Here is a 13,719-nt window from a genome sequence, read left to right as displayed (position 1 = left end):
GAAGTATTTAAATAATTTCCATAAAAATAAGTTAAATATCTTAGAACTTTATGGAGATACCACTAAGATGGCTATTAGACTTTTCATCCCATCAATATGTTATATATTTTAATAGCAACTTAAATGTTACTGTTTGAAATATTTTGTGAGATCTCAATGACACTTTAATCAAAAATCATCAAAATTAAGGTTGTTTGAAATGATTTTCAAAAGGGGCTAAATATCTTCCACCATAATCTTCTAGTTCTAAGCTATCTATTTCACGCACATTTGATCGATATCAATCGAGATGATATCAAGGAGAGAGAATGATGTATTTTTACTAGAAAGTTAGTTGTTACCTTAAATCTCTTAAAGATATATTTCTATCCTTAAATCAAGAGTTAGTTTCTCATAATATCTTAAATTTCTACATATAATATTTTCCTACTTAATCTACTTAACAAATAAATATATAAAATTCAGATATTAAAAATTTACACGCTCAATTAATTCTTAACGTTTGACATTAGAAAATTTGTGTTTATTGTATGCTAAAGCAAGTACATAGAAAAAAAAAATTCCTCCAATTTTTTTAAAACCAAAATTTAATTTTTTTTGATAAAAAATAAATTATATTAAGTTCCGCATCGATATATAGCATAGGACAAATTACGTTTTTAACAAAATCGGAATATTATATTTATTGTATAAAAAAGCTTTAGATATCATCGCGAAAAGTCTTGAAAGGGAAAAAAATATTTTTCTCAGATATTTTAGTTTAGTTTGTTGCAAAGCATCCCCAGAAATCCGCCCCCACCGCTAGCTCCGCTGTACAGAATCAGCAGCTCTCATATCTACCGTTCGCTTTTAATCGGACGGTAGGAAGGGAGGAGCGGGTCGTACGTTCCGAGCGTGAGGCCGGTGGGCCCCACGCGGGAAAGGGCGCTGCGGGCGACGCCGCACGCGGTGAGTTCGGAAGAGCGCAACGATTTGGACGTGGACACGTGTCAGGCTGGCGCCTACTGCAATGATGGCGCGTAGTAGGGCTGGTCCGCGATAACCGAATATAACTACCCGGTGGGGGATGGGGAAGAAGGAATACCCCCAAAAAAAAAAGTTACTGCACATGCTACTTTGGTGCAATTCTTTTGGGTCTATTTCCACCAAAACATCTTGGTCTAGGGCTGATATGGCTTCCATAAGAAATACTCAATGTTGCTTGACATGCAAGGTTTGTAGATTTGACCTAGACCTTGACTTTGACCCGATCTGACCTGGTTTGATTTGGATCTAAGCGACTAGACCAATTTTTTTGTATTGTGCGGGGGGTCTACAGTTTAGACTTTAGACATAGTAGCTCAATGAGGATGGTCTTCCCTCTCTCTCTTTTGTGGGATAAAATAGGGATGGTTGTAGTGCTGCGACTTTGATTTAAATAAAGTGGCACAACTGCATCAGAAATTAGGATAAAAAAGAAAGTTGAGTTGAAGTGTGTTAGATCTTTAGATTATTCAATGTGGTATTTGTTACGCATTGCACCTAATAGTACATTCCTATATTGTTGAGCAGATCAATCTTATGCAAATGTTGTGAATCCCTGTGTAAGATGAAAAGGTACTTAACACACATTGGATCTATATAATTTGCTTTGAAATCGAGGCTGCTTAGGACCATAAATTGAATTGTCTTTATAAATACATTGCAAACTTATACAATTGAGAAAAGAAAAGTAGGATTGACTACGAGTTTTGATCTATATTAAAAATAAAGAATTTATGTAGTTTGATTTTGAGATATAAGTTCTTAATCAATAATGTTCTATATCACAATGGGATCTCTCCCATTGTGACTCTGAGCCAGCTTCAATCTTACATTTTAATTTTTTTTCCGATACCAAATGACCATCGTATACACATTCTTAGGAGCTTACCAAGTCCAATTTCGTTAGCATTTTCGGTTCTCTCTAAAGACATGTACACCGCATATGTATATTAGTGCAAATAATGTCGACTCAAAATGAGCTCAGTATTCCAAAAGGTTTTGTTAACTATATTATTTTATTTTGGCCGAATACTAGTGATGTATATTTAAGAAAAGCAAGAGTCTCCCAACTAATCATTTTAAAACTAGTTATCACTAAAGAGTATGCGCATTGTTAATCTAAAAAAGAAGACATCCATAAAATATTACTTAATACTACTTACATGTTTTTTTCTAATAATATTTGTTGACTCATTAGTGATAGTTTGTGCCTGTTGGTGTATATGTACTGATATAAGTCCTAACTTCAAGAAAAAAAGTTAAAAATTGAAGAGTCAAAATCTCTCCCTCTCGCCCTCTCTCTCTCTCATACGCATGCTGGTACCTTATTTCAATATTTAATTTATAGAACTTTAAGTTCATGAGCAATCACTTAAGTTCACGATAGATAGCAACATTTATTTGTTAGCTTTAATTTTGAGTCCATGAAAGTAACTAAAGTTTATGAACTATTTTTTTATTTATCTGGATTTATCTGCATATGTGGATAGGAAATTAATTTATGTGTGTTCTACAAAGATCCGTATCTAGACAAGCATAGATATTTGGGACTCAACTCTATAGTTAACAAATCTTTTCATTTTCCAATTTGGGGGTAACTCTTTTATAGAATAGATTTACTTCAGTTTAAACAAAGTAGATTTTAAGTTTTCGATTAATTTATAGGTGCAATAACTATATAGATTACTAAATAACTATTCTACTTTTAAGCTTAAATGCTATTTAACAATGTATATGATGTAATTATTTAAAAACAATTCAAGTTAAAATCTAGTTCATTATATGAAATATCAGGAAAGATCGCAGGAGCCTTGTACAATAACCTTTCAAGTAGGAGAACTTCAAAATCTTTATTAAGTGGATAAATTTTTCCATGGCATCAAGAAAATAATGAAAAATAAGATGTGATTCTAGAAGATGTTAAATAGCTTCAATCAAAATAGAGGACAAGCAAAGCAACTAGATATCTGTTCAATTATTGATCGGTTATTTCAATTTCAAAAATAAACTACGCAATAGCACGTATCCTGTAGGATAGTGATTACGGGTGTCGGTCCACAGGAATTGAAGAATAAGTTATTTTTCTTTTAAAAGAAAAACTCAAGAAGAGGAATTTGCTAACTTGATTTAACTAAATTAAACTATGAGTGCAAATTAGAATTTATTAGAATAAATAGATCTAGGGTTTGGAATCCACCACATAGCATTGCATCAGGGACTGTGTTCTTAATTTTTGTCTTTTGGAGAGGCATGCAATTTGGCTACAAGCCTTTTTAAAATAAAAGCATAAAGAGTTTTAGGAAGATCCATCTCAGGCATAGCAAAAAGTGTCTACCTAATTATGCTAACCTAGAGTGCAGCACACCTCGTCTTCCTAGGCATGGATCATCTTAGACTACTTTAGCAGACATGAATAATAAATAGCATGCTCAAAGTTTAAACATCGTAAAAGGATTTTTCATTGATGATAAGAATTTAAACAAGCTCAAAAAAAATTAAAAGAGTAAGAACTACAATGCCCTGATACATTGCTAGGGCTTCATCCAGCCCTAGACTAGACGTTTAGCCGAGCATGGCTTCCGGATGACCTCCCATCTTCAAATGAAATTGATCACCTCTCATTATTCCCAAAATATCACAACTATTCTCTTCCCCCCCCCCTCTCTCTTCTTTTTTTATTTCTTTCTCTCGGCTTTCTTCTTCTTCTTCTTCACCGAAACAGAGTATCCTCTGTTTCTTTCCTCCACCGAGCTCCCCCTCTCACCGATGGCCACCCTTCTCCTTTTATAGCTGTCCGGAGTGCTCGTTCGGGAAGGAAGAAGAGATCACGGCCGGCTGATTCCGGGGCGTGATGCCGGAAGGCAGATCGCAGACGAAGAGGATGAAGGGCCGCGGGATCAGCGGAATGGAGCTGGGGGGAATCTGGTCGCCGGCTGCACCGCGGGATGAGAGGGGATCTGGGAGATAGCTGGGTGCACGGAAGGCGGCCTGGTTCATCGCGTGATACGCTGGGAGCATGCGTAGCTTGTCTCGGACGCCCGGAATGGCAGCTGTGCGGAGGCGGGGATGCAGGCGGAGGATCTGGCTAGTTGGAGATGTTGCTGGCTGATACGCACGGTGATCGCAGGAACTGGGAAGATGTGAGGCGTGATGGCACGATCTCTACTGATCTGGGCGTGATTGGGAGCTGACATCCGGGACGCCATGGCTGTGTTCGAAACGGAAGGAAATCCGGATGGCCGGAGACGCGCTGCAGATTACTCGGATGAACGCCTGATTTGTTGGCTGCATCGCGGGATGAGAGGAGATCTGGAAAATGGCTGGATGCACGGAAGGCGGGCTGCTCTGTGAGGCGGGATCACGGGAAGGATAGAGAACGGGAGGAAGGAGATAAACAGTGAAACAGTTTTAATAAATTCATTTTTTTTATTATATTATTTCTCACTGTTCATATGAACAGTGTTTTTACGGGACACTGTTCATATGAACAGTGAATAACTGATTCTCCCCGGAATTATTTTTATTTATTTTATTATATTCATTATTTCCCCCTTTTTTTGTTTTAAATTTATAAATTTTATATGAAGGTAGGTAAGGAATTGGTTGGGAATTGACTTTGGGTTTGAGGTGGGTCATGATGATTGACTTGTCCTTGAGCCCATTGTCATTTAAATTTAATTCTTGCTAAGCTGCTTCAGATCGAACTCGACTAGACAAGACTAAAAACAGGACTGTGACGTAATAAAAAGGGTTAATCAAACCTCTGCCCCGTACAAAATAAATTATAACTTTCGATCGAATCAGGACCAAAACCCATTTAATTATAACCTTAGCTTGACTACAATTCTATCAGGTTACCAAACCGGGTCAACACAATCTCCTTCTTATATGTTTTCCTGTAATTTTCATGAAAGATTGCAAACAAGAGAGAGACAAGTTCAGAGTCTGATTTAAGAAAAGAATTATTTGCTTTTTACCATATTTTAAATTTATTGCAATGATCATTCAATTTCATGGTAAAATACGTATTTATTAGTTTAAGAACATTGATAAGTGCTATGGAAAGATAACTAAATTATAGATTATCAAGCACTTATCACACTCCCAAACCTATGTTTTGCTAGTCCTCGAGCAAAATAAAACTAGAAAAGAAGAATTTTAACTCACTTTCGCAGGCATCGCGGTTATATTTACCATATGTAACAAGGCTTTAAACCCCTAGGTTACCCTAGTGACGAGTTGTAGTCTCGTGAGGATTTCCAGCGAAGATACCCACAAACTTCAATAAATCATTCATTATTATGATTAATTTATTTTTTTTAAAAAAAATAAAATAATAATAATAAAAGATACATAAATGATAAGAATTTCAAAGCACACATGGTTTTATTTACTAAGTCAGCCCAAATTCTAGGTCAAGATGCAATTCAAGTTGAAGTCATTAAGTTTCCGTTAGGGAGTTGTAAGACTTATTTATACTGGAGTGCTTGGTAAAATCTGGGCCGTACACAAGCTAAGGGTTCGGATCAACAAAATATTGCAAAGACTAGTAGTTTCCAAGGATTGGTCGAAAGGACCTGTTCACTGATTCAAAATCATTTTATCTGCAGGATTTCGAGAGTTGTGGATATTTACTTTAGTACCTCACGGGCTTTATCTGTAATATTCCAGTTTACTCGAATTTTTACAATGACGGCTTTCACACTATTGTCTTTTTCAAGGTCAATAGAGAGTTTTTTTTTGTTCCTTTTTATATATATTGTGCACTTTTACTCTTGTGGTGATTTCTCCATGTAACGAGCAACCAGTCGACAACTCTCACACCAGTTGGCATAAGATGTCGGGCATCAAGACTCTCCTACGGACTTATGCTCAGAGTCCTCATCACAAGCCCACCTGACCTTTGACAATAGGTAGCCCTTTTCGATGTTCCTGACTAAATCCTTTTTTATTGATGATTTTTTTTTTTTTGGATTAGATAAGTATGATTCATCAGGGTCCAAGGTTGCTACTATACTATCAATATAATGTCGAGCCTAGACCTTAGAAGTGTCGGCCAGTGTGTAGTGAAATTCTGAAGTATTAATTAGCTTACAACTCCCTAAGAGAGACTTAATGAAAAGAACTTAAATTTATATTACTTCCGACTAGTCATTGGGCTTTTTAGATTTTATATTCCTTGTGTGTTTAGCATTCTCGCATTAATGTATAGAAATGAGGTTTTTTTAAAAACAAAAACTTTTTTTTTAATATTTTTTAATTATTATTATTATTTTATAAAAAATGAAAATGAACACATTTTTTTTTAAAAAATATTTTTATTTTTTTATTTTTTTTGATAAACCTGACATTATGAAGTGAAAACGAATGCAAGAGATGCAAACAAAACAAAAAATAAAAAAAAATACTTAAAAATACCCCCAAACCTAAACCTAACATTGTCCTCAATGTTTAAATAAATCTAAGAGAATTGGGTTGCCTCCCAACAAGCGCTAAGTTTATTGTCTTCAGCCAGACACGGTGCATCCTTAATTATTTTGATAAACAGGGTTCGTCAAATTAAGGGATTCGATCAATTGCCCATCGGTAACACAGTCCACATAAGGTTTTAACCTTTGACCATTGACTTTTAAAATATGTTCACCATTGAGGTGTTGGATCTCTACTGCACCATAAGGAAAAACCTTTTTCACTACGAATGGTCCATCCCACCTAGAGCGAAGTTTACCCGGGAAGAGTCGCAACTTTGAATTGAATAGCCAAACCTTTTGACCAGGTTCGAAGGACTTACGGTTAATATTTTTATCATGGAAAGCCTTAGTCCTTGCTTTATAAATTTTAGCATTTTCATAAGCCTCATTGCGCAATTCTTCAAGTTCACTTAGTTGGAGTTTTCGGTGAGGACCAGCTACTGCCATATCTAAGTTAAACTTTTTTATAGCCCAGAAAGCTCTATGTTCAAGTTCTACCGGTAAGTGACAAGCTTTTCCAAAAACTAATCGGTAGGGAGACATGCCAATAGAAGTTTTGTAGGCAGTACGATAGGCCCAGAGTGCATCATTTATCCTTTGAGACCAATCTTTCCTATCGGGACGTACCGTTTTTTCTAAGATGTGTTTGAACTCCCTATTGGACACCTCGACTTGTCCAATCGTTTGGGGATGATATGGGGTAGCAACTTTGTGGGTGATGTTATATTTGCGAGCCAAAGCCTCGAAAGACCGGTTGCAAAAATGAGATCCCCCATCACTAATGATGGCTCGGGGTGTGCCAAAACGACAAAGATGTTTTCATGTAAAAATTTAATCACAACCTTGTGGTCATTAGTTTTAGTGGCGACAGCTTCTACCCATTTTGAAACATAATCAACCCCTACAAGAATATATTCGAAACCAAAGGATGGTGGGAAAGGGCCCATAAGGTCAATACCCCAGACATCAAATATTTCTACAATTAAAATAGGATTGAGAGGCATCATATCTCTACGGGAGATGGTACCCATCCGTTGGCACCGTTCACAAGTTTGGCAAAAGTTATGGGCATCTTTGAAAAGAGTGGGCCAATAAAATCTACTCTGTAAAACTTTTGCTGCAGTTTTTCTACCCCCAAAATGTCCCCCACAAGCTTGTGAATGGCAGAATGAAAGAATACTTTGAAATTCGCATTCGGGGACACATCGACGGATTACTTGATCGGGACAATACTTAAATAGATCGAGATCATCCCAATAATAGAACTTTACTTGTGAAAAGAATCGGTTCTTGTCTTGAGTTGACCAATCATCAGGAATTCGTCTTATGGCAAGGTAATTTACTATGTTTGCAAACCATGGCATTTTCATTCCTTGTACCCCAATAATTGTTCATCCGGGAAGCATCATGTAAGGGTGAGGTATTCTTAGAGGGTTCAAGAAGAATCCTAGATAAGTGGTCTGCTACGACATTTGCAGTTCCTTTCTTGTCACGAATTTCTAGATCAAATTCTTGTAGTAAAAGAATCCATCGAATCAGACGGGGTTTGGTGTCCTTCTTTGCAAGAAGGTGTCGAAGGGCAGCATGATCAGTGAATACGGTAACCTTGGATCCTAATAGGTAAGATCGAAACTTGTCTAGCGCGAATACTACAGCTAGCAATTCTTTCTCAGTGGTGGTGTAGTTCAATTGTGCATCTGAGAGTGCTTTACTAGCGTAGTAGATGACATGAGGTACCTTATCTAGCCGTTGCCCTAAAACTACCCCAATGGCATAGTCGGATGCGTCACACATTAATTCAAATGGAAGGGTCCAATTAGGGGGCCGTATGATAGGTGCAGTGGTCAATTTCGAGCGAAGATTTTCAAATGCCTCCTTGCATGCTTTATCAAAGACAAAGGGAGTGTCCTTGGCCAGAAGATTGCACAAGGGTTTGGAATCTTACTGAAATCCTGAATGAAGCGACGGTAGAAACCAGCATGGCCAAGGAATGATCGGATTTGTTTCACAGTTTTGGGTGGGGGGAGATTGGAATAAGATCGACTTTGGCTTTATCTACTTCAATGCCCTCTTGGACACGACGTGTCCTAAACTATGCCTTCTTGAACCATGAAATGGCTCTTTTTTCCAACTTAATACTAGGTTGGTCTTCTTACATCTTTTCAAACTAAGGTCAAATTGTTCAGACAATCGTCAAAAGATAGGCAAATACTGAGAAATCATCAATGCATACTTCTAGAAAGTTTTTCACCATATCTGAAAAAATGGCCATCATGCATCGTTGAAAGTTGCGGGTGCATTGCATAGTCCAAAAGGCATCCTCCTATATGCAAATGTCCCAAATGGGCAAGTAAAGGTGGTTTTCTCTTGATCGTCCGGGTAAACAGGTACTTGATTATATCCAGAATAACCATCTAAGAAACAGTAGAACCTTGACCAGCCAACCGTTCCAAAATTTGATCTATGAAAGGCAGAGGAAAATGGTCCTTCCTAGTCCATTGAATTAAGTTTCCTATAGTCAATGCACACGCGCCAACCTGTGGTTGTGCGTGTTTGTATCAATTCTCCTTCCGTATTTTCAACCACAGTGATACCTGATTTCTTGGGTACCGCTTGTGTCGGACTCACCCACTTACTATCAGAAATTGGATAAATGATTCCGGCATCTAATAACTTCACCACTTCTTTCTTGAACTACCTCCTTCATATTAGGGTTGAGTCTTCTTTGCATTTCTCGGGTGGGCTTTGCATCATCTTCGAGATGAATTCGATGCATGCAAACAGAGGGGTCAACCCCTTTCAAATCGGCTACAGACCATCCTATGGCATGTTTATTCTCTTCTAGCATCCTTAAAAGTTACCATCCTGTTCAGTAGATAAGTTGGCTGCGATGATTACAGGAGGCTATCTTCTGGTCCCTACGAAAGGCATACTTAAGATTTGTCGGAAGTGGCTTCAACTCAAGTTTAGGTGGAGAATCAATGGAAGGACAAAGTGGTGTGCTAGCAATGGGGGAAGAGGTTCAGGTCGGATCTTCCAAGGAAGGGAACTCATGGGAGATTGATTATCGAGTAAGATGTTAACTTCTTCTAACGGCCTTGTCTATATCAAAGTTGTCAATGTCAAAGTGGGCCAAACATGCCTCTAAGGGATCATTTGCTAAGATATAGGGAGGGCGTTCTCTACAAGATCATCCATTTCGTCAATTAGGCAACACTCGTCTTCCCTCACATGTTGGTCAGCGGCATGAAATACATTCAACTTAATTTTCATGTTCCCAAATGATATATCCATTGCCCCAGTTCTACAGTTAATACAGGCATTGGCTGTAGCTAAAAAGGGACGACCAAGAATCACAGGGATTTGTTTTTTTTATGTTGGGACATGTTTCCGTATCAAGGACGAATAAAATCTACTGGAAAATAAAATTTGTCTACCTTGACAAGAAACATCTTCAATCATCCCCGTGGTATCTTCACAGATCGATCAGCCAATTGTAAGGACACCGAGGTGGTTTTAATTCACCTAACCCAAATTTTTTATAGACTGAATAGGGTAGAAGATTCACACTTGCCCCTAGATCTAAAGTGCTCGATCAATGGAGTTATCTCCTATGACACAGGAAATAGTGGGAGCGCCAGGATCTTTGAATTTTGGAGGGGTGTTGTGTTGGAGAATCGAACTTACCTGTTCAGTAAGTAGGACCTTTTTAGGCACATGTGTCCTAGATTTCCGCTTTTGGGTGCAAAGATCTTTGAGAAATTTGGCATAGGAGGGAACTTGTTTGATGGCATCAGGAGTGGGAGGTTGATTTTAACTTGTTTGAAGACCTCTATCATCTCTTCTAATGAAGTTCCCTTCTTGCCAAAGGGAGAGGGTGCATTAAGTGCTTCAGGGAATGGAGCCTTTGGAATGTGGGTTGTGGCAGATGGTGGACTAGCTGAAGAAGGTTTTGGGTTTTCATGTGATACATTCTTCTCTTCTTCCTCTCCTTCCTTATTGTTACCCTCCCCAACCTTATTATCTATTATACGTCCATCCTTAGGGTAGTCAAAGCATTAGCTTGCTCATGATTTAGTCGAGTTTCTTGAGCCACGTATTGTCCCCTAGGATTACTCATTGGTTGACTTGGAAGCTTACCTTCCTCTCGCTTGTTTAATGCATTAGCTAGTTGACCCATTTGGGATTCTAGCTTAGCAATTGATTCGTGTGAGAGTGCAATAGTTGTGTTTTGCCTCCAAACCTTGAAGGGCAGTCACACCTTCTCCTCAAAGGCTGTATTTCTTTGGTTGGAGGAGGAGGATGCTGAAATTGAGTTGAGGGACGGTAGAGGATAAAAATTCTGAGGGTTTTGAAAATTTTGGGAGAAGGGTTGGGAGGTATTAGAAGCTTGCTGCCTCCAAGAAAATTTGGATGATTCCGCCATCCCGGATTATATGTATTGGAAAATGGATCCTTACCCGGTCTGGGCTGTGTTTGGGCAGCATTGATGTGTTCTTGCACGAGTTCGGGATATTGGGGTGCTGAGGGGCACTCATGAATAGGGATGTGATGGGCTAGAACAGATAGCACATACTTGTGCTTGGGAAGAGCTAACGACATGTCCTCCTATCATTAGTTGGTCAATCTTATGGGACAATGCATCTACCTTGCTAGACAGGTCCATAGAATGACTTATTTCACAAATGGCCCCTTTCTTTGAAAATTCGGGGATGCTTGACGAGAACATGAAGCATGGTGGAGGAAGTTTTCATTAAGATTTTCATATAGTTGCCATGCTTCATGCTCATTTCGAAGCATGAAGTCTCCCCGCATGCAGCATCGATCATCTGACGGTTTCGTTCCGTCAACCGTCATAGAAACATTGCACTAGCTACCACTTAGGTATTTGATGATGAGGGCATTTACGGATTAGGTCCCGAAATCTCTCCCAAGTTTCATGAAATTCTTCTCCTCGGTTTGGGAGAAGCTTGTAATGGCACGTCTAAACTGGTTCGTTCTTCCTATTGGAAAGTATTTTTTAAGAAATTCTTGTTGCATTTGATCCCAAGAACGAATTGAGTTAGCTTCTAAAGAATTCAGCCATTGTTTGGCTCTATCTTTAAGGGAGAAGAGGAATAACCTAAGTTTCAGGGCATCATCAGTGAAGTTCTGAATCTTGACAGTGGTGCAAATCTCAAGAAATTCATCTAAATATTTGTATGGGTCTTCGTTGGTGAGCCCATAAAAGATGGGAGCATTTGGATCACACTAGACTTTATTTCATATTGTACAGCTGCTACCTCAGGTAATCGAATGCAAGATGGGGAAGTGTAAATAGTGGAGTAAAGTACTCCCTCAAGAGTTTGGGTTGTTCTTCAGCCATCTTAAGAGGTGGGGATGATCCTAATGTTTGATCTTAGCTCGAATGTTCTAAGGGTTCGTTCTATTTCAGGGTCAAAAGGTAATAGGTTTTGTACTCTAGAACGACTACCGTGCATACACTAGTACTCGATCAATCAAGCATGCAATAAAAGAGAAAAGCATATCAATCCTAGTTTTGTCCTAAATCACTAGACAGCTCCTAACTGGTTTGAAGAGGGCACTAAGCCTCCAATCCGGTCTAATGAACCGAGTTGACCAGGTAAGCTCCCAGGTAAGTGGAGGGGTCACGATGTGTTCGCAAAAGTCCACTTAAACCCACTTGCCTCGAACAGATGAACTGTCTCCCTTAGGGACAAATTTGCCTAGACATCAACTAAGCCATAGAGCGAAATTGGTGCAACTTTCGGTGATCTTCGTCCTATTGAGCTCGAATATCCCTAGGGGCCAATGTCTAATTGATTTTAATTAAAATGACACTATGTGAGATTGAGTTCACCTAAATTGGGCAAGAGTCCGGTGATAAAATCCGGCTCTTATCTTGTTGGGGTGATTGCCCTTACTATGTGCGGATCAATTTGTGTATGTATATCAAGCATGCATTCACACTTTTGCTGAAATTAAAATCAAACAATCACCACAAAATTTAAGCTAATAATTAATTTAAATAAGAAAGGTTTAGGGATTACCAAAGAGAATTTCCCAGCAATTAAAATTTTTTAAGCAAACCTCTAAGCATTCCCTTTTTGATAGCCCAGATTCTCTTCGATTTCTGATCAATAAGACAAAGAAAAAATAAAAAAATTAGTAGAAGAGAAAACGGAGACAAAAGAAATACAATAATAGAAAATATTTTTTTTTATATATTTTTTTTTGAAAGTTTTTTTAATTATATTTTTTTAATGATAGGAAAAATAACTATGCAGCAATCCCCGCGACGGCGCCAAAAATTGATCGTTATTTCATTTTCAAAATAAACCACGCAATAGCACGTATCCTGTAGGATAGTGATTACGGGTGTCGGTCCACAGGAATTGAAGAATAAGTTATTTTTCTTTTAAAGAAACTCAAAGAGGAATTTGCTAACTTGATTTAACTAAATTAAACTAATGAGTGCAAATTAGAATTTATTAGAATATAGATCTAGGGTTTGGAATCCACCAATAGATTGCATCAGGGACTGTGTTCTTAATTTTGTCTTTGGAGAGGCTTGCAATTGTGGCTACAAGCCTTTTTAAAATAAAAAGCATAAGATTTTAGGATAGATCATCTCAGGCTAGCAAAAGTGTCTACTAATTATGCTAACTAGGTGCATGCACCCTGTCTTCCTAGCATGGATGCATCTTAACTACTTAGCAGACATTGAATAATAAATGATGCTCAAGTTAAACATCGTAAAAGGATTTTTCGATGATAGAATCATTAAAAATTTAAACAAGTAGAACTAAATTGATAATAAAGAGTAAAGAATTTTCATATGCCTCTTACAAATCAATAGGGCTTCTCTTGCTATAGACTAGAACGTTTAGCCGGCTGGCTTCCGGTGACTCCATCTCCATTGAAATTGACACTCATTATTCCAAATTCACAATATTCCTTTCCCCCCCCCCTCTCTTCTTTTTTTATTTCTTTCTCTCGGCTTTCTTCTTCTTCTTCTTCACCGAAACAGAGTATCCTCTGTTCTTTCCTCCACCGAGCTCCCCCTCTCACCGATGGCACCTTTCCTTTTATAGCTGTCGGAGCTGTTCGGGGGAAGGAAGGAGATCCGGCGGGCCTGATTCCGGGGGCGTGATGCCGGAAGGCAGATCGCAGACAAAGAGGTGAAGGCTCGATCAGCGGAATGGAGCTGGGGGAATCTGGGTGC

The 13,719-nt window shown here is 38.4% G+C and overlaps 1 non-coding gene across 1 annotated transcript; it reads left to right on the top strand.

The window, feature by feature from the left end:
- Positions 1–11,380: 11,380 nt before the first annotated feature.
- On the top strand, positions 11,381–11,485 carry LOC120107851. Its single transcript, XR_005509472.1, has one exon. It is a non-coding gene; the product is annotated as a small nucleolar RNA R71 (small nucleolar RNA).
- The last annotated feature ends 2,234 nt before the right edge of the window (positions 11,486–13,719 follow it).

This window comes from Phoenix dactylifera, unplaced genomic scaffold (genome assembly GCF_009389715.1).
Source record: "Phoenix dactylifera cultivar Barhee BC4 unplaced genomic scaffold, palm_55x_up_171113_PBpolish2nd_filt_p 001043F, whole genome shotgun sequence".
Lineage (NCBI taxonomy): Eukaryota > Viridiplantae > Streptophyta > Magnoliopsida > Arecales > Arecaceae > Phoenix > Phoenix dactylifera.
This window is presented reverse-complemented; position numbering and strand designations above follow the sequence as displayed.